The sequence below is a fragment of the Argiope bruennichi genome, chromosome X1 (genome assembly GCF_947563725.1).
Source record: "Argiope bruennichi chromosome X1, qqArgBrue1.1, whole genome shotgun sequence".
NCBI classification, from domain to species: domain Eukaryota; kingdom Metazoa; phylum Arthropoda; class Arachnida; order Araneae; family Araneidae; genus Argiope; species Argiope bruennichi.
In genome coordinates this window covers 53,725,883-53,745,677 of record NC_079162.1, presented here as the reverse complement: position 1 = coordinate 53,745,677, position 19,795 = coordinate 53,725,883, and positions in this window count along the sequence as shown.

Below are 19,795 nucleotides of genomic sequence, written 5' to 3'. Positions count from 1 at the left end.
ATATATTTAAATTTTATGTTTTTCTTTAAAAAATAATATTAGGTTTTTTTGCCATCAAAATTTAGCCCCTTTGTTACCATGAGTCAGTTCGAATCTTTTTCTATAGCTTATTGTTTATTGCAATATTGATTATATTTGCAAAACGGTAAAATATTGATTTTTCTCGTAAGTCCGAAAATTCTAGCACCAGTGGGTAGATTCAAAATGAAACATGTGATTTTTAAAAATATTTTTTCTATCATCACGCATCAAAAATGAAACATTTAGAACCGATCAGAAACCAAAGATCGTAGCCTTATAATATTAGCGCAAAGACCCTTGTCAATTTATTTATTTATTTTTTCGAAATTTTAGATCTTTTGCAGGAACTGAAAATTCTATGAATAATTTTTTTTCAAGGCCATTAAGTTGATTAACATGCAAATAAGCAACTTTGAGGCCCTATTAAAATACAATACTCGAAAACGCAATTATCTTTTCCAGTCCACTAACCTACCGTTCTTTATGGATAACTAAGTCGTCCTTTATGTGAACTTTCTGAGTGTAGAGGATCTAATCAAGTACTGAATTCTGATCCACAGCACGTGAATCTGATGTTGAAAGATTTACTTATCGTTATAGAATAATTTATAGTTATACTGCACTATGTTTTCAAAAGGAGTGTCGATCACAATAACTGTCGGAATCGCAGATCTTATCCTCTTATCCGATCCTATATTGACAATATGCTCCATAAGATCAAAATATTTCCGAAATAACGTAATTAGTATGTGAGGTTAACCAAGTATTAAATTTAGGTAACATACTCTTAATGGTAAATGGTCATGGTATTCCAATGTTTAATTTTAAAATGTTTAATAATGTTTCTGAATCGTAAGCTATATCAAAAATAATCTGTTTTTAGAAAGAAACATATTTAACAAGTGTTCAATAAAAAAATTCGTTTAAAATATAGTTTCTCCTGCTATTTATTTGTTAAAATATGTTTCAAATGTATGAACTATGACATTGCTGCCAAATTGTCTGCTTTCGTTGTTCTGCAATATAAGTGCTGCTGAAAGATGCTTCGACGCAACTTATAATTAATTATATATAATCAACTTGGCATATTTGCCATTTCTGAAATATCAGTATAAGATGAAATCATTACTTATTTCATCTATTAAAGCGTAAAACAGCTCAGTAATAGCAGAAATCATAGCCTAATACCACCAAACAATTACCATATGTTTGATGTTCTTTTGTAAGGCTTATATTTACTGTTTCAATTTGAAGGTAGGAAATCGCATTATGTTTGTGTGATTGAAAAATAAATTCAGTCTGGAAACTCAGCATTGAATAAGTTGAATCATGTAGGTGACACATCAAGCCTGCATACGCAAGTCAAGGTTTTTCTTTGTGAATTCAATTGCGAATGATATATTCAAATTTCGTCTTGTAGTTACATAGGGAATTTACCAGAAATGTTAACATGTATTAGAAATGTAAGTGCTGAATCGGAGTCACCATTCCATTCTGTATATGTCAAGTAAATACAATCCACAGTAACCTAATGGGTTACGGCATTTTAAGACTGACAAACAGGAATCGAAGAAAGAATAATGGGGGTCATAATTTCTGGGTGTTTTCTTAGCCAGTATTGCTCATAAACCAATTCTTATAGCATACCACCTGTAGAAAAGCAACCTATAAGAGCTCCTACCTTGGGTACTACGTTAAATGCTCCGGATCGCTTTGGAAAACAGAAACTATTACTCTTCCCATCATAATATAAGTGTTTGACTAGATACATCAAGTGGTATAAGGAACACCACGTGAACATGAGGACATTTTAATTCAACCACTCCCGAAAACTCAATATGGCATGCTAGCACAAAACAAGAACAATCAATGAAATCTAACTCATTGTATTCCAATTATGAATCGTTTAAATAAAGGAAATAAAAGGATTTTTTGTATAATTTATTACTTTCAAATAGCTTAATTGAACGAAATCAAGCTTAATTAATGTCTATCGTTTAATTTTTTAATTAAAATCTCATATTTACGAAAGATAGTAAACTATCCAACTAAATCCGCTTCCGAAGTCAATGTATGGAAATATAAGAAAAAATTTAATCTGGCCCAGAAAGAAGTTTTCCAGATAGATAATGATTCCAAACGTTGCGTTATACCAACTGTTAGTTTGAATATCATTTGAAATTTTTATCTAAACTCAGATTTTTATATTTAACATAAAAGCTTGATATTGGTAGTCACTCAGCGAAAAAATTTAAAAAAATTATTTATCATCAATGATAAGATTTGACCACCAAACCCCTTGCAAAATCTTAACTTTAAAGTTGAGCTGTTATTATGGTTTTCACTCGCGAATCTAGTATTTAGTAATTTTTAACAATAACCATGCTTTAAAGCTGGTTTTCCCTGTCCCATCAATACTACGTAATGAAATAAAATCATTTTAATAAAATTGTTTTGAGTATTTTATCTTTTTTTTTATTTATTGATATATTCAGCGTTTCTAAGGCTGCAAATATTTGTATGTATAGCATTTTAATTTTAAAATCTTTTATATCTTAATTAAAATCTTCTATATACACAAATTCCTTTTATCTTTCGTAAATTTACATTTTTATTCAAAACATCGCTTAGCATCCAGAATTGTTGCAGATAACATCATACGATTTTAAAGACCACACGAAGTTTATTATTATTTTTTTTAATAAAAAGTAATTTTAAGGGATGACAAAAAATTACAACCTTTAAAATGGAAAATTACAAATAAATAAAATTATTCAAAATATTTATTATATTTTCATTAAATAGCAATGGGACCACTAAAGACAAAATAATCTTTTCTATTAAAAAATTACTGATTATACCAAAAAAATGTTTAAAAATTACCAAAAACAAATTTTTTTAACAAATCATCAACAGTTTTTAAAGAATCAAAATTAATCAAACATTTACCAGACCATTCGGAGGCTAATATCTCTTAAAATGTTTGCAATTCTTATCATTCAAAAGGAATGAGGGTAACGGAGGTAAAATAGCCTTTTCTATGATATATTAGCAAGAAAAATTCAATTTCAGGACAATATCAATTCCTTATTGTTTCATATTTATAAATGAGTTAAACAACACAGCTAGAAAGAAGACATCTTTTAAATTCTTACATTTTTCAAGATATATAAATGTCTGATGCACTCAGTCAGAATATCGCTAGCTCACAAATATAGCACACTCCGCCCTTTTTTGCATTTTAATTTACATTGACTTTTTTCGCAATTTTAAAGATGGAAATTTTTAATCAGACACTCAGAAATTTTGTCGCACCTACGTTTTCTGAAAAGAAATAATTTATTTTATTATCTTCAGAACATCAGCAGTTAACCGTTAATTTAATAAATTTCGATTCTACATAGGTAGTGTCATTTCAATGGAATTGATCTTTAAAAAAAATTAAGAAATTAATTTGAAGAAAAAATTTCAAAATTTATTATTCCTAACATTGAATCATTATTAAAAGATTTAAAAAATAGAGAATAAATAAGATTTTTCAAAACTACTTTAAGTATACTAATGAAAATATGTACTTTAAAAAATGTTTTTGTTAAATTTATTTTCTTTTGAGATAGAACTATGATATATTAACTAAAAAAAACAGAATTACAGAAGAATGAAGCGCACTCACAACTATAAATATAACATTTCATAAAATCTTTCTCAGAACGAAAAATTGGATATAACTAAAAATTTTTACTTACGTTTATGAAAAACTTGCAGTTAGATTTTTAAAAAATGGTTAAAAATTTAACACAATGCAAAACATTTTAATAGCGCTTAATTCTTCCATTTATATTCATGTATAATACCACTTTTTTAGCATATATTATATCCTCCAGGCCGTAAATAATATGTAATACCAATATTATTAACCACTTATTTTAACAAATAGTATTTGGGATTCATGAAGGCACTCAGTCTTCTAAAATATATTCTGGACAAACTGCATATCTTATAAACCTAAAATTTATATAATTATACTATTCAATTGATCAGAAAGTCTCATTAATCTTTAATAAGTATTATTTCCCTAACATTTTAGTATTATTTTTAGTATTATTTCAACATTTCTTTTCGATTTCTTGCAGAACTTTCCAAAATCAGGAAAAATTCTATATAGTTCAATGCTTCCTCGACAAACGTACTATCTGGTCGAATTCTCTAAAATGAAATCTTTTCTATTGATTATAATCTGTAGTTAGCATTGTCGCGGTTAGTTACGCCTTAGTGGCACATTGTATAGAAATAACTCTTCAAATTGTAATTTTCTTGTTGAAAAACATCTGCTTCAAAACGGAACTCGACGAATATGTGGATAATCTAAATCATTAGAAAAAGTTGAAGAATGTCTTTGCTGTCGTTTGCTGCATGATAATTCAAACATGAGAAGATATCCTTTAATTTTGAAAAAAAGAAGCGTTTCACTTTATTTATAACCGCTGTATATCGATTGCGATCAATTTTTTCATTGGAAATAGGTCATTTGACGTAAAATGCGTATTATGCAAAAGGAAAAAAAAATTACTCCACGCATGTTCCGCCAAGAGTGTACGTACGAAATTATTTTATGCATAGTAAGCAGAATGGATTTTTTAGAAAATACAGTTGGAGCAGGAGCGTTATTACTACAGATGACAGAGGGTAATTACCCCCTGTCGGCTTTATCTTGCCCCCCCCCCCATCGGCGAGAAATCTAATTTCTTAGGTAAAAGTCTCCACTGCATCGGAACATTTGTGGAGAGATGGGCATTAACGAATTTGAAAATTTAAAAACCCTCATTGTAAATAATCCAAGTAACGGTTTAAGTAGGCAAAATAGTCAACAGAGTGATAAGTCTATAAGATATAAAGCATTTTGCTGATAATTTTTGGTCGATCGATTTAGAAATCAATATGATGGATGTCGACGACGTCATGCCCACAAATCTTCAGACATCCGATTCAAATGTTGTTCATTCGGCTTATAATTTGCACTATTTTTGGCAGTATAACCGACAAGATGAAGGATTGAAAAAGATGTATTTTCCCGAAAATTTTTAGTCGGCTGACTGAGATCTCAATGTGATAGATGTCGACGAGGTGAAGTCCGCAATTTTCAGATATTTGATTCAAATGTCATTCATTCGGCTAATAATTTGCACTATATATTGCAAAATAACAGACAAGGTGGAGATTGAAAAGTGACGCCGCATTTTTGCAGACTGTTCATTGTCTTTCGAGTAAGATATCGTAATGATTTAACATTTTTCATATGTGCATTTTTTATGTTCTACTAAGCATTACATAAAAAAATTAATTTGTACATATATTTTCTCTGGCCTTCTTAAAAAAACAACATCAACCCATCTTTCCCTCATTCTATATTATTCATATCTGAAAAATAGGAAATTCTTGTACTTCATACTCGAAACACATCAAAAATCTTGCTCGTTGTTGCAGCCCTAATTAAAAAAATTTTTTTAGGTAGGTGACATTACTTAAAAAAAGAAAGAAAAAAGAAATGACAAAATTATTGAATACTTTTTATTAATTTTGGATTTCTGACAAGTTTATTTCATAAAATTGTTTGAATTTAGTTTCTACATTAATTTCATGTAGTCTCCTTTATAACAGCATGGATTCGTTCATTAATATGGCACGTTATCCAGACGCACTCAATACAAAGTTGAATCAGTTCTTAGTCGACAATATTCTTTGACAATGATTACGCTAAAAGACACACGAATGTGAAACACACCCCGAATATGTATAACAAAATCGATTAGTTCCGGTCTTAGAAGTGGGAGTAAAGAAAAGGAAGAATCCATGAAAAATTATTTCATCAAAACTTCTGTGCTTGAATGCGATGGAATCGCTAATATCCTTCACGATATCGCTGGTAAAGGTTTTTTTTTTTTTCTTCCTTCCTGAACTGAAAGGGATTTATAAGAATAAACATACGATAAACAATAAGCTCAACACGCTCTCCGATATGAAGAAAATTATTAATAAGGAAAACTTTTTAGGAATTTTTAGATTTAGTTATTTTATGCGATTTTGATTCTTCTCATGTGCTGACATTGCCTTTATTCATTACTTATTTTCGGACAATTATACAAGACCACGATGGTCTGGTGGTAAGGTCTTGGCTTTGGAACCGGAGTGTTTCAGGTTAGAGATCCAATTCCACCAAAGAACCGTTGTACAAGCGGGTCTGGTTCATGCTAAATCCGTCGGGGCCCAACGTACTCTCGCTGGTGTGGTGTGGATGTCCTGAGAGGGGAGCTCCAGCTCAGGCGTCGTCCTCGTCATCTGACCGTGGTTCATATTTGCAAGGTCCATCCTAAAATAGCCTTAGTGTTGCTTTTAAACGGGACATTAATATAAAAAAAACGTATAATTATGTATAGTAGAAAGACTCTTAGCTTTCAAGAGAATTATTAACAAGGAAAACTATTCAGAAATTTTTAGATTTAGTTATTTTATTTAATTTAGTGTTAGTCTGCATACTTTATCAGTTTCCGATATAAAGCATTTATAAATTACTACAGCCCTGTTAGAATAATTCACATTTGTTGTAATTGGAATATTCTATCTGCGTTAAGGAAAAATCCAGAAGATTGAGAATTTTGTTTGATTCGAACAAAATTCAAAGTAGTATTTCCTCGTTAATAAATATTAAATATTCCATGCGATTAAATATTTCCATAATCATGTTACATTAAATTTAAATACTCTATTATTTTAAAAATATTAATAACGATCCAGAAGATTAAGAGTTTTGTTAAATTCGAACCACATTCATAGTAATTAAAAATGTATTTCTTGGAAAAGTCGGAATAATTATATCCATGATCATGATTCAACAAATTAAGGGGATTTATTGCTATACCTTGAGTTTCGATCTAGAAAGAAGTCTAACCATAATTTTTCTAGAATTAGTATTTCTGTGTAATTAAACCTCAATAGTCTCTTAAATAATAAACTTAAATATTGTCACACTTTTGATAGTCAGTAAAAGATACTGAAAATATTCTTGCTACAAATATTCAGCAAGTTTTTGATAATGAGAGACAGATTAGTATTAGTATCTGAATAAAGAAGAAAATTAAGAGGGTGAAGAAATTTAATGAGATAATTAATACTTAATTTGTTTTAAGTAAATGCAAAATTAATAATTACGACTTATTTTGAAATTATTTTAGAGAAACTCTGCTAGAATTCGTTAGATTTGTCTTCCCCCTTAGTGTATAAACCTCTACCGCTGCCTCTTGGTAGGAAATATAAAGTATTTTATTGCGTAGAAGTGGATGTTCAACAGAAAAACTTAATATATTTTTCAGAATTCTTGTATATGAAACGTTTCAAAACATGAAATCGTTCCTTATCATTCGTTCGCAAACAAGATGCAGTGTTTTGCTTTAGCCAACCTGATAGTACTCCTTGAAACAACAAGTTTACGGATTTATAGAAACAATAGTTTTCATCCTCATTTCTAAATAAATACCTAGCATTTTCTATCCATCATATTCCTAATCCAAGAAGAGCGACTTTTCCTCTATTCGCATAAAATACAAGACAATATTTTTACGATATCTTCATGATATTATACATATTCAAACATGGATGTATTGAAGAATATTTTCTACCAATAGGGACTATCACCTTTCATTCCATAAGTCTGTTTCCTTAATTTTAAATAATTAGATGGCTTTCATTTAAGGAGCTGCAACAATATCTGAAAAAAAAAAAGGAGGATTTCCGTCAAATGACAGTCTTAACTATTTTCTACACGTTTCGATTAATTCAGATTTAAATTTCGTTCTGAACTATAACCTCCATCTTTTAACCTTTCAACACGAGATTCGCCAAAGTAAAAGTATATTTATTCGAGCTCAGAAAACTCAGCTCAATTTCTGGCAGCAAATTTCATTGTTACGAACTGCTTCAATGCCTTAAAAAGTATGAATACAATTCTAATATTATTAAGAATATCTTTTCTCTTTAGAAACACTTTCTACTACGACTCTCGGTCTTCTTGTAGGGAAGATTTCATTCTGCTCCAAAAAAATATATATATACTAATAAAAGTCTTATCATGATTGAATAACAGCTCCTAACGAAAATTTTATGATTGCACAGTTGAATATTTCACAAAGTTGGCTACGTAATCATTTTTAACATTTACAATACATAACCTAAATGCGGACGGTTTTAATAAATGAAGCATGCATCTTAGAGATCAATCAATAAATCATTTCTGATTTGGAAAACAGAAGTGTTTTACTGAGAATGTAAATCTGCGTATTCTGTGCGATAATATTTCTAAAAGCTTTACTTGGATTAAGGAAAGCTTTAAAATGTATCCTTAATATGTAGAAAACTTCATCCGTTTCTGAAAAAATATATTCAATTTCCAGCGCAAAGTTAACAGTTGGGCAATCTAGTAGCAGAACAGTAGAAGGAATGGGCTTTCGCGCCATTTTCCCAGGAGTGTTTTTCGGTACTTCAACTATCATTCATTAATTATTTTAATAATTGTTCAGTCCTTCAAGTGAGGTTTCTCACTTGCAACAAAGGTATGTCAACAAATGTTTCTTTTTTAATAGAGAGCCTTCAATTTAAATGAATTCAAACTTTCTATTCATTAATGAATTAGTGAAACTTGATTGTATGATGAGCAAACTATTTTATTTCATAACAAAAACTTCAACTTGTGCGTTGATTTCGAAACTTATTGCTTTGATTCCGACTTGAAGAAACATAAAATTCTTAAATTTCATTTTTTTAAACTCTCATTGAAACAAATATAGTGTGTATCGAAATCAATTTGATCTGCAATGTGTGGCTAATCTTTTTTATATCAAATTGGGGTATTTATACTAAAGAAAAACTTCGTGAGATATTCAGTAAAGCAGTAAAAGTTTTCTTTAAATAGATATTATCGTATTCATACAAATAAAAGACTATATAAGTTGAATGTTTTAAACAATTTTCTCTTCAATCTGCTTTATATTATTATATTTATACTATGGAGAAGTCATATATCTGTGAACCATACAGTAAGACATGTTCCAGGAAATTTATTTTAAAAGAACGTTCCCGTGTTCACTCAAGAGAAAAACCATATATCTGTGAAACTTGCTTTAAGTCATTTTCTCGAAAATCTGATATGAGTATGCATTCCCTTGTTCATTCTAAGGAAAAACTGTTTGTATGTGATGAATGTTGCATATCTTTTGCACTTCAGGCTTCTTTAAGAAATTCTGCTCGTACCACGAGAAGGCCATACATTTGTGAACCATGCAGGCAGACGGTTCCAAATAAATTTATTTTAAATGGACATTACCCTGCTCGTATTAAAGAAAAACCATATGTTTGCGAAACTTGTTTAAAAAATTTTTCCAAAAAAAGTAGTTTAAATGTGTATGCCCGTGTTAATTCTGAAGAAAAACTATCTGTGTGTGATGAATGTTGCATGTCTTTTTCGATTCAATCCACTGTAAGGAATCGTTCTACTTATACTATGGAACAGCCACACATTTGTGAACCGTACAATAAGGCACTTCCAAAGAAATGTATTTTGAAGGAACGCCACCCTGTTCATACAAAAAAACCATCTATCTGTGAAGTTTGCTTAAAGAGATTTTCCAAAAGATGCAGTTTAAATATGTATTCCCGTGTTCATTCTGAAATGCACACAGAAGATTACATCTTCATACGCCTTTAATGTTGCATATCATTGTCACTTCAAGCTGCTGTAAGAAATCATTCAACTCGTACTGTAGAAAAGCCATACATTTGTGCATTATGCAGAAGACAATTTACAGGAATTTTTTTTTAAAGGAACATAACCATGTTCATACAAAAGAATAACCATATATTTGCAAAAGTTGCTTTAAAACATTTTCTTAAAAATGTGGTTTAAATATGCATTACCATCTTTGTACAAAAGAAAGACTGTTTGCTATTGAAGTATGCAATAGATTATTTCTAACTGAATCCGATTTAAATTGACATATCATTCATAAAAAAAATAATAAAAAATACCATAAGCATATGAAGTATTCACTAAGATATTCTGCATAAAATCTCAGTTAAATGACCATTGCCGTATTCAAGCGGATGAGAAACTGTTTGTGTGTGACAAGTGTTACAAATCATATGTATATTAATCTTTTTCTAGATATTATCTTGCACATAACATGGAATATGTTTGTGAATTGTGCAGTGAGATATTTCATTTGAAAGTTTAGTTAGATAGACATTACTGTGTTCAGGAAAAAGGAAAACCACATGTCTGTCTTAAGTGAACACTTAATCTCACTCATATTAAAATCTCACTTAAATGTGTAGTAACATTTCTCTATGAAGTATGCTGTAAAGTGTTTCACTTGATCTGATTTAAAAAGACATTATCATGCTCGCATGAAAGAAATATGAAATAATAATTATTCATAGAAATGTATGATTTTTTTGCTTCATTACAACATTGTAAAAGAAAATGGATATGTGCAATATGCATCACATAGCAGTTTTGAACTAATCATTTTTTAGGAATCTTCATAATATTTATAACAATGAAAACTGTTTATGCCATAAAACTTTTTCAATGAATCTTTCAGATATTCGGCAGTCTGTTTATTTTGAATGAACTCTATATATTGATGAATCTGAAAAAGAATTTTGAGATCAGATTCATTTGTGAAACTTAATCCAACTGCGACTCATAAATGACTTTCATTATTATAGTACGATGTAAATAATTTACCAATAGATGTTACTAGATCTTGATGTACTTTTATATGAAAAGTCTGGAGATTTTTCTTCATGCAAGTGGCATGCCATCTGTTTTATTTTAAGGTAAAAGTTCTTTATTTAGTTTTCAACTGCATGTTTTGTAGTTAAATGAATTCTTTTTACAGTTTACTCATGCATAGATATTTTTATTATATATGGTTATTTAGCAATGTTTTATTGTAATATTGTTATATATATGTGTGTAAGCATAATTTTGTAGATTCATGGTCGAAAAGAAGAAAGTTTTCGAATTAATTTCAATTTATTTAATCATAGGGGCCATAATTTCTACAAGGGGACGAAAGTCTGAACATATGTTCAAAACAGAACATAAGAGCAAAATAATTGAGATTTTTCCCTACAGTGATTTTGCTATGCAATTCTAACGGGGATTTCTTTACCATGTTTCAGCTTAAGAAAGCGAATCTTGGATATATTTGAAAGAAGTATGTAGATGTCGGGTATTTTTTTTCCCCCTTTTACTCAGAGTATGCAAAAATAATTAGCAATTTTGTAGATCCTATGTTAGAAATAATTATAATAAAAGTATGATTTGAATTGGGAAAGAAGAGAACAATATAGAATGAAGTAACATGGGCTATTTAAGATCAAAATTAAGAAATTAATTAAGATTTAAATTAAATTAGAAAATACATATATACACACACAAATGGAAATATATATATGAATGGAAATGAATTTTACTTTGCAAAAAGTTGTATTTTCCATTGATTTCTTTAACTCTGAAATGATTTATTTTGAATCTTCGTAGATTAAATTACATTTTTCAGATAGTAAATATCATTTGCATTGAAATTATAGAGTTTTTAATTTACTTCATCTAATTTTAACATTTTCAAACTCATGTATATTTTCAGACTGCAGGTTATCTTACTATAAATTGTGCAAATAAATTTTTAAAAATAAAACAGAAAATGCTCATCCACAGTACATATTAGTACTGGATAAATTTTAATTCATTGTTTTTTTATATATATTGAATGCCTATATGTATATTCAATGTATTTATTATAAATGTTTACTACAGTTTTTAACTTTTTTTTTAGCCATGAATATTTGATAAATATCTCTATAAATTGAATACTTATGTGGATGCAAAATCAGGTCATATTTGCCAATCATCAATTGGCAACATTCTCAGATGGTTTTATATTCTTGCCTGATGGAAAATCTGAGCCAGCTCTGATTTAGTTAGATAATGCAAAACAAATAAATAATTTCAGTTATTAAATGTTGGCCTCAAAAATGAGAAGTTAGAGTAAATGAAAATGTTGAAGAATCATTCATAAGAATATCCAGTCAGAATGAAGACTGACTGCATCTTCTTATGATTGACTTCAAGAAAATTTTCTTTTATGACTTTAACGAAAGTAATTATCCATCAAACAAGAAAGCTTTAAGAATAAAATCTTAAAATCAAACAGACAAAACAATAATTCTTTGATTTTTGAAATGTTTATTGTATTTTTTTAATAAGTTGTGGCATTTATTTCATTAAAGAAAGAAATATATGAATTTCTCAATATTTTGAAAATCATAAATCAGTTGTATTATTTTGACTAAAATATTTTGGAGCTTATCATTCCAGTGGAATGTTTAGTAAATACTTATAAATTTTTTAAAAAATACATTATTTAAATGTAAGATTTGTAACTATTTTTTTCCTCATATGAATGTTAACTAAAAACTATGTGTTTTTACTTCTTTTTATTGTTTTCACTATAGATTAGCCCACCTTAGACAACCAGTTTGTTTGACCAGAATGCAGGTTAAGTTCAATTTCATTAAATGTGTGTTGTATAGCTTGATATTTATGCTTCCTGCAACAATCTATTTTTATATTGAGATCAGTTGCATAACTAGTTTGAAGTAAGCAAGCAAGCACATGTCCTTGACACAATTACCAGGTACTCAAAATTGAAAAAATATTTTCTTCAATTTTAAATCAAAAGTTTGGGTTTTCTTTTAAGCTCTTATTTCTAAGAATTTTAAAAATTAAAATAGTTTCATCAAAGTGAGAAAACCTAATGGATGCACTCTTTTTTTACAACCTAAGAATCTATTCAAACCAGAGATCTCATAACGAAATAACAAAATATATTTGGTTACAATGATTTAAAGGTCAATCTGTTTAAGGGAATCTTGACTTAAAGGCAAATTCAAGTATTGAGAGGAAAAGATAATTTAGAATCAATTATTTCTACAGGGTTTCTCACAGTATGCCTAGTGATAAAATTTAATGGTCTCACTATTCATAATATTTGAATATCAGCTTCTTTTGGATCACAAGATATATAATTAAGAAAAGAGTTTTTTCCCCCTTATTTTTGATCAACATAGCAAATGTTTTTTTTTTTCCCCCCGCTCCTTTTGCAGTATAAAAGGAATTCAAGATTTTTGAAAGAATGATCACTCTATCGTTTTGCTGTTTTTACTCTGCTCTTAGTGAGGAATATTTGCATATAATAAAAAAAAAAGAAAATGCATGCTGGAAATAGAATAATGATTTAAAATTTGTAGAGGCACTATTTCTACCGAACACCGAATTAAAACAAAATTAATCTGTCAGCAATTGATAATGCAATCTAGATTTGTGAAAGTGAATTTCTGATGAAACTGTAATGTGGTGAAACTAATATTATCTGAACTGTAATGTTATTAAACATATTTCTACTTGCTTTAGTTATTGAGTCATAAAATTAGAGATAAAGTTTTGCTTAGCTAATCCCTCCTCCCATCAAGATGTTTTTTTTTTTTTTTTTTTTTTTTTTTTGTCTCAAAAACATGGAGTAAAGAGTTTAAACCACTCAGAATCTTATGAATTTGTGCGAAAAGGAATAATTTTGCCTTTCGCTTAAGTTTCCATTGAAAATTTTTCTGTGGACTCTACTAATCTCTTTATTATATTTAAAAATAATATTAATAAAGATCAAATATCCTGTTTCTTGACAGCATTAATTTTACTGCAAAATATACCAAGAAATTAGTGACATTTTACTAAAGATCTCATTAAAAAAAGTCTAAAAGCATTGTAATCGTGGGAAAAGTTTCAAAACCTGATATGTAACAATACTGACAAATAACGAAAAGTTGGATTTCATCTTTTATTGTTCTACTTAACAGATAGGTAGGAATTTTCGTCTTAATGAAACATTCTCTATGGAAAAGTCAAAAACAAAAAAACATTTGGCAGCGTGCTCTTAACTTTTATGAATTCGAAATGGATTTTTTTTCTTCACTATGAAAGTGAATCATATAGAATTGCTTTCCTACAATTCTAGGAGTTTCATGATGTTAATCGCACTGTCAAGTAAATGCCTGGCAATAAAGTTGCAGTAAATAGATTTTGATAAGCGAGAAAAATACCAAAAAACTCATTCCAGTCGGAAGTTAACGTTTTTCTTTCCAAATTTAAATGCAGAGAAAAGAAATTAAATTTATTAGCGCTGAAATATTTATCACAATATATATATTACACAAATATATAGTATATTAATATATATCACTTGTTCTAAAATTATACTGTGGTGATGTTCATGTAGAGTGTAGTGTAAAGCATTTCATCGCTATTAGAAAAATAAACTCTTTATTACACTAACTACTATCGAACATCGCTGCTTAGCGCACGTATACACAGAACGGGGATTTCCCGGGAGAAGTATATACATAGATTGTATTAGGGAAAGTAGATAGGTAGCGCTTTAGAATGACATGATTAAAGATGGCGCTACGATCACTACATGAGTATCCCCCTAGTGAACAAGGAGAACGACAAATGTAATAATACAAGATAATTATACGCGCATAAAAATAAAACATCACATAATACAATAAGTATAATATAGGATAATGGTTTCAATGGTAAATAGAAATTGAAGTAAATAGATGCAATAATATATGAAATACATAAAATTACAGTTACAATATATATATATATGCATAACAATTTATATCTCAGTAATTAATCTCGTTGGAAAATGGACATGACGTCCACTACGAGTGGTAGTTGGTTTTGTCGGTAATTGTTCATTTTTAGAAGAAAGTTCACCTTGAGTTTTATGAATAGTTGCAGGTATAGAAGGTAACGAGTCATTAGATCCTGTCAACACATATGCAGGTTTGACACGGTCTATGGAAACTGTTACATTTTTATTATTAACTTTTAATACAAAAGTTTTATCTTTCCTGCTGATTACAAGGTGTGGACCAGTGTAAGGAGGTGAAAGAGGAGGTTTAACACTGTCCACTCTCAAAAATACATGAGAGCAAGTACTTAAGGATGGATGAATATAAATAGGTTTAACCGAGTGTCTAGACGTAGAGATAGGATTTATAGATTGCATTAGTGCTTTGAATTTTGATACATAAGTATCTGTTGGTACTGATAGATCTACTTTTGAGGTTAAAATGTCAGAAGGCAATCTGAGGGTTGTACCAAAGACTAATTCAGCACATGTGGCATTAATGTCCGGTTTAATTGCAGATCGAATTCCGAGTAAAACTATGGGAATAGTTTCAGTCCAGTTTGGTTGACAATGGGCTATAATAGAACTCTTAAGATCCCTGTGGAAACGTTCTACAAGTCCATTGGATTGGGGATGGTAGGACGTTGTGCGGATTCGATTTGTGCCCAAAATATTATTCAAATGTCTAAATAGATGTGAATCAAAATTTTTACCTTGATCTGTAGTTATAGTTACTGGACAACCGAAACGAGATATCCAATTATGAATTAGGGCTTTACATGTTGTTTCAGCAGTTATATCTGAAGTAGGAATAGCTTCCGGCCATCTGGTAAATCGGTCAACTATTGTCATACAATATTTATAACCATCAGATAGTGGGAGTGGTCCTATGAAATCAATGTTTATATGGGCAAATCGAGCATCTGGCAAAGCGAAAGTGCCTATAGGAGATTTTGTATGTTTTTGAATTTTAGAACGTTGGCAATTATGACAAGATTGAACAGAATTTTTAATAAATGAATTCATGTTTGGCCAAAAATAACGTTTAGTAATCAGCTTTCTTGTTGCTCGAATGCCAGGATGAGAAATACTGTGAATATTTTCAAAAACTATTGAACGAAAAGAATTTGGAATGTACGGACGAGGTGAATTAGTAGATAAGTCACAATACAAGGTTACATCCTCTAAGGGAAAATATTGCTTTTCTATTTTACAATTTGAAGACTTCAGATATTCTTTAAGTTCAGAATCATTTAACTGTGCAAGTGAGATGTCATTAAAATTTAAATTTTTCTTTGAAATTGAATTGATTTCAATGCGAGACAATGCATCTGCAACAATGTTTTCTGTACCCTTGACATAACGAATATCGGTAGAAAACTGGGATATGAAGTCTAAATGTCTCAGTTGACGAGGTGAGCATTTATCCGGCTTTTGCTTAAAGGCTTCAGTAAGGGGTCTTTGATCAGTATAGATTGAAAATTCCCTACCTTCAAGCATGTGTCGAAATTTTTTTATGGAAGCATAAATAGCAAGAAGTTCTCTGTCGTATGTTGACCAATTAGTTTGACTTTTAGAAAGTTTCATTGAGAAGAATGCAATAGGTTCCCAAATTCCATTTGAAAGTTGATTTAAAGAGCTTCCGATAGCAAATAAGGATGCATCAGTCCACAGACTTAAAGGAGCTCCAGGAATCGGATGTTTGAGTAGGGTAGCTTCGGCAAGAGCTTTCTTAGCATTAGAAAATGCCTTGTCAGCTTCCTCAGACCATTGCAGAATAGTTTCAGATTTTTTTGCTGGCCGTGGTGATTTCTTTTTGTTAGTATGGCCTTCAAGAAACTTAATCAAAGGTGATAATATGTGAGCTGCCTTGGGAAGAAATCTGCGGTAAAAATTAAACATACCCAAAAATCTACGAAGTTGAGTAAGGGTAGTGGGTCGTGGGAATTCTTGAATTGCACTAACTCGATCAGGAATTGGAGAAATACCTTCTTTGGAAACTTTAAATCCTAAAAAATCTAGGGTAGGAACACCAAATGTACACTTAGAAGATTTAATTGTAAGTCCATAATGGTCTAATTTTGAAAAGAGAGCTCTGAGATGCTGTCTATGCTCTTCGATTGATTTTGAAGCAATTAATAAATCGTCAATAAAAGCATACACACCATCTAAATCTCTAGTAACTTCATCAATAAATCTCTGAAAGGTACTTGATGCATTGCACAAACCAAATTGCATCCGAGTGCTCTCGAAGAGTCCGAACGGAGTACAAATAGCTGTTTTATGAACGTCTTCGGGAGCAATCGGAATTTGATGAAAAGCTTTTACTAAATCAATATGAGAAAAAATTGTGGTTCCATGTAGTTCGCTAGTAAAATCCAAAACACTGGGAATCGGATATTTGTCCTTTTTGGTCTGAGCATTAAGAGCTCTAAAATCACCAACAGGACGCCAATCGTCACTTCCTTTTTTCGGAACCATATGTAGAGGAGAGGCATAATTGCTGTTGGATGGCCGCATATGGCCTAAATCCAACATATGCTGAAATTCCATTTTAGCGATTTTTAAGCGATCGGGTGCTAGCCTGCGAGGTTTTGCATAAACAGGAGAACCAAAAGTTTCAATATGATGCATAACAGAATGTTTTACAGTTTGGTTTGCACATGGAGCTTTAACAATATTAGGAAAATCATTCAATAACTTTGAAAAATCATCATTACAAAATACAGATTTTACAGAATGAACATCAGTATTATTAAGAATAGCATGAGCATTTATATGTGTATACATATCATTTAAACGACGATTTCTTAAATTAGGTTGCAAATTAAAATGATGTAAAAAATCTGCACCAATAATTGCAGTTTTAATATCACAAACATAAAAAGGATAAACAAATTGTTTTCTTAAACCTAAATCTAAAGATAATAACTTTTGTTTATAAACATTTATAATGGAACCATTTGCTGCAAAGAATTTTTGAATCGGAATACACAGTTTATCATTTCTAGTCGCAGGAATCAAACTACAATCACTGCCAGTGTCAACAAGAAAATTTACATTTGATTTTCTATCGCGAACAAAAAGGCGACGAGAACTACTGGGCGAGGCGTATGTCGCCGCTACTCCTTGCCGTTGTGGTTTGGCTGATAATTGCAAGGCGGAATGCATTTTTGCGCTTTGGAGTCGTACTTCCGATGATACCAACAGATATCATCATTACTGGCAGGGCTTTTCCGTCGAAAACGAGGTTGGCGATTCCGTGAATGACTTCTGGAATGGCGACGCATCTGTGCAATTTCTTTACGCAACATTTTAATTTCTGATAACAGTTCAGAATCAGCTGTAGCAGTTGCATTTGAAACAGCACTTACCTGGTTTGGTGTTATATCCAGTATTTTGTCGGCTATTTCAGAGGCTTTTTGAGGTGTCAAAGGTTGTATTGAGGCAAGAATCGATTGCACATTAGATGGTAGTTGCTGAAGAAATAATTCCAGTAAAAGAGAATCGGCAATATTGTGACTTTCGGCACGTCTTTGCATAATTCTTAACAGCTCGGACGGCTTTCTATCATGCAACTGCTCTCCAGCCAATAACTTACGAATTTCCTGAGATTTTGATTCTCCGCATCGGGAAATTATCTCAGATTTAAGTTGGCTGTAAGGGTCAGTTGCATCTGGCGAAAGAATGATATCGCGCACAGTTATCGCGATTTCAGGTGGCAAAGTGCTCACGCAGTAGTTGAATTTAGTGCGAGAAGCTGTAATTGGCTTTGGAATAGCCAATTCAAATGTTGACTCCACCATCGTAAACCAGAGGGAAGGGTCGGACGGAATGAAGTTAGGCATCTTCACCGCTGAGATTTCCTCCATCATGAAGTGCGCTTTCGTTTCAAAACGAAACTTAGTAAGATAATATTAATCCAATTAAATCAAAAGAGATGCGTGATTTCTTATCCGGGTCACCATTTGTGGTGATGTTCATGTAGAGTGTAGTGTAAAGCATTTCATCGCTATTAGAAAAATAAACTCTTTATTACACTAACTACTATCGAACATCGCTGCTTAGCGCACGTATACACAGAACGGGGATTTCCCGGGAGAAGTATATACATAGATTGTATTAGGGAAAGTAGATAGGTAGCGCTTTAGAATGACATGATTAAAGATGGCGCTACGATCACTACAATACCAATGGGGATTATTATAAAAACAAAAAAAAAATGAGTGATTTTATTTGATCATTTATTTGATTGAACTATCCGTTTGGTATGTAGAACGAGTTAATTTTGTCGTTAACTAGTTGACAACTAGTCGTTAACTAGTAACTATTGCTGTCAACTTGTAACAATTTGCTGAACTCTTGTTCTTATTTATAAAATATTTTGGATGTTTTTTTAAGCTAAGCCCGTTTCATAAACAAAAAAGTAGAATAGAGATTCAATATACCTGAAAAAAAGTGACATGCACTATGATTAAGGACTTTCAGGTATACCAAGTAATCCTTATGCTTTTGGCTACAGGATGAGAGACGAGGTGAGTGAGAATATGCAAAACTGCGAAGTCTAGTCTGTCCGGAGGGATTGATACTATTTTCCTCGGAATTAACTTCTTTCATCAGAAGAGGACATGATTAATATATTCTTGCTTTCAATAGCCTTACCGCAGAATTTAACTTGTTGTTCGTGCTGCTGCTTCTCCTTTATTGGAATTTGCATGCAACAATCGTTAAGTAACTATATATACATCAAATTGATACCTCAGTCGAATAAATAACAAAATGAGGATAGTCATTTTTTTATAATGAACTTCTTTGAATAATTCGTAAAGATACGTTCGTGCTAAAATCATCTAATCTATCTGTGACTTTTTAAACTACACATTTTGTTGTTAAAGAATCTTATTTTGTTTTTAATGCAGGACACATTTTCATATCATTACTTATATGCATTTTTTAGGACTTTG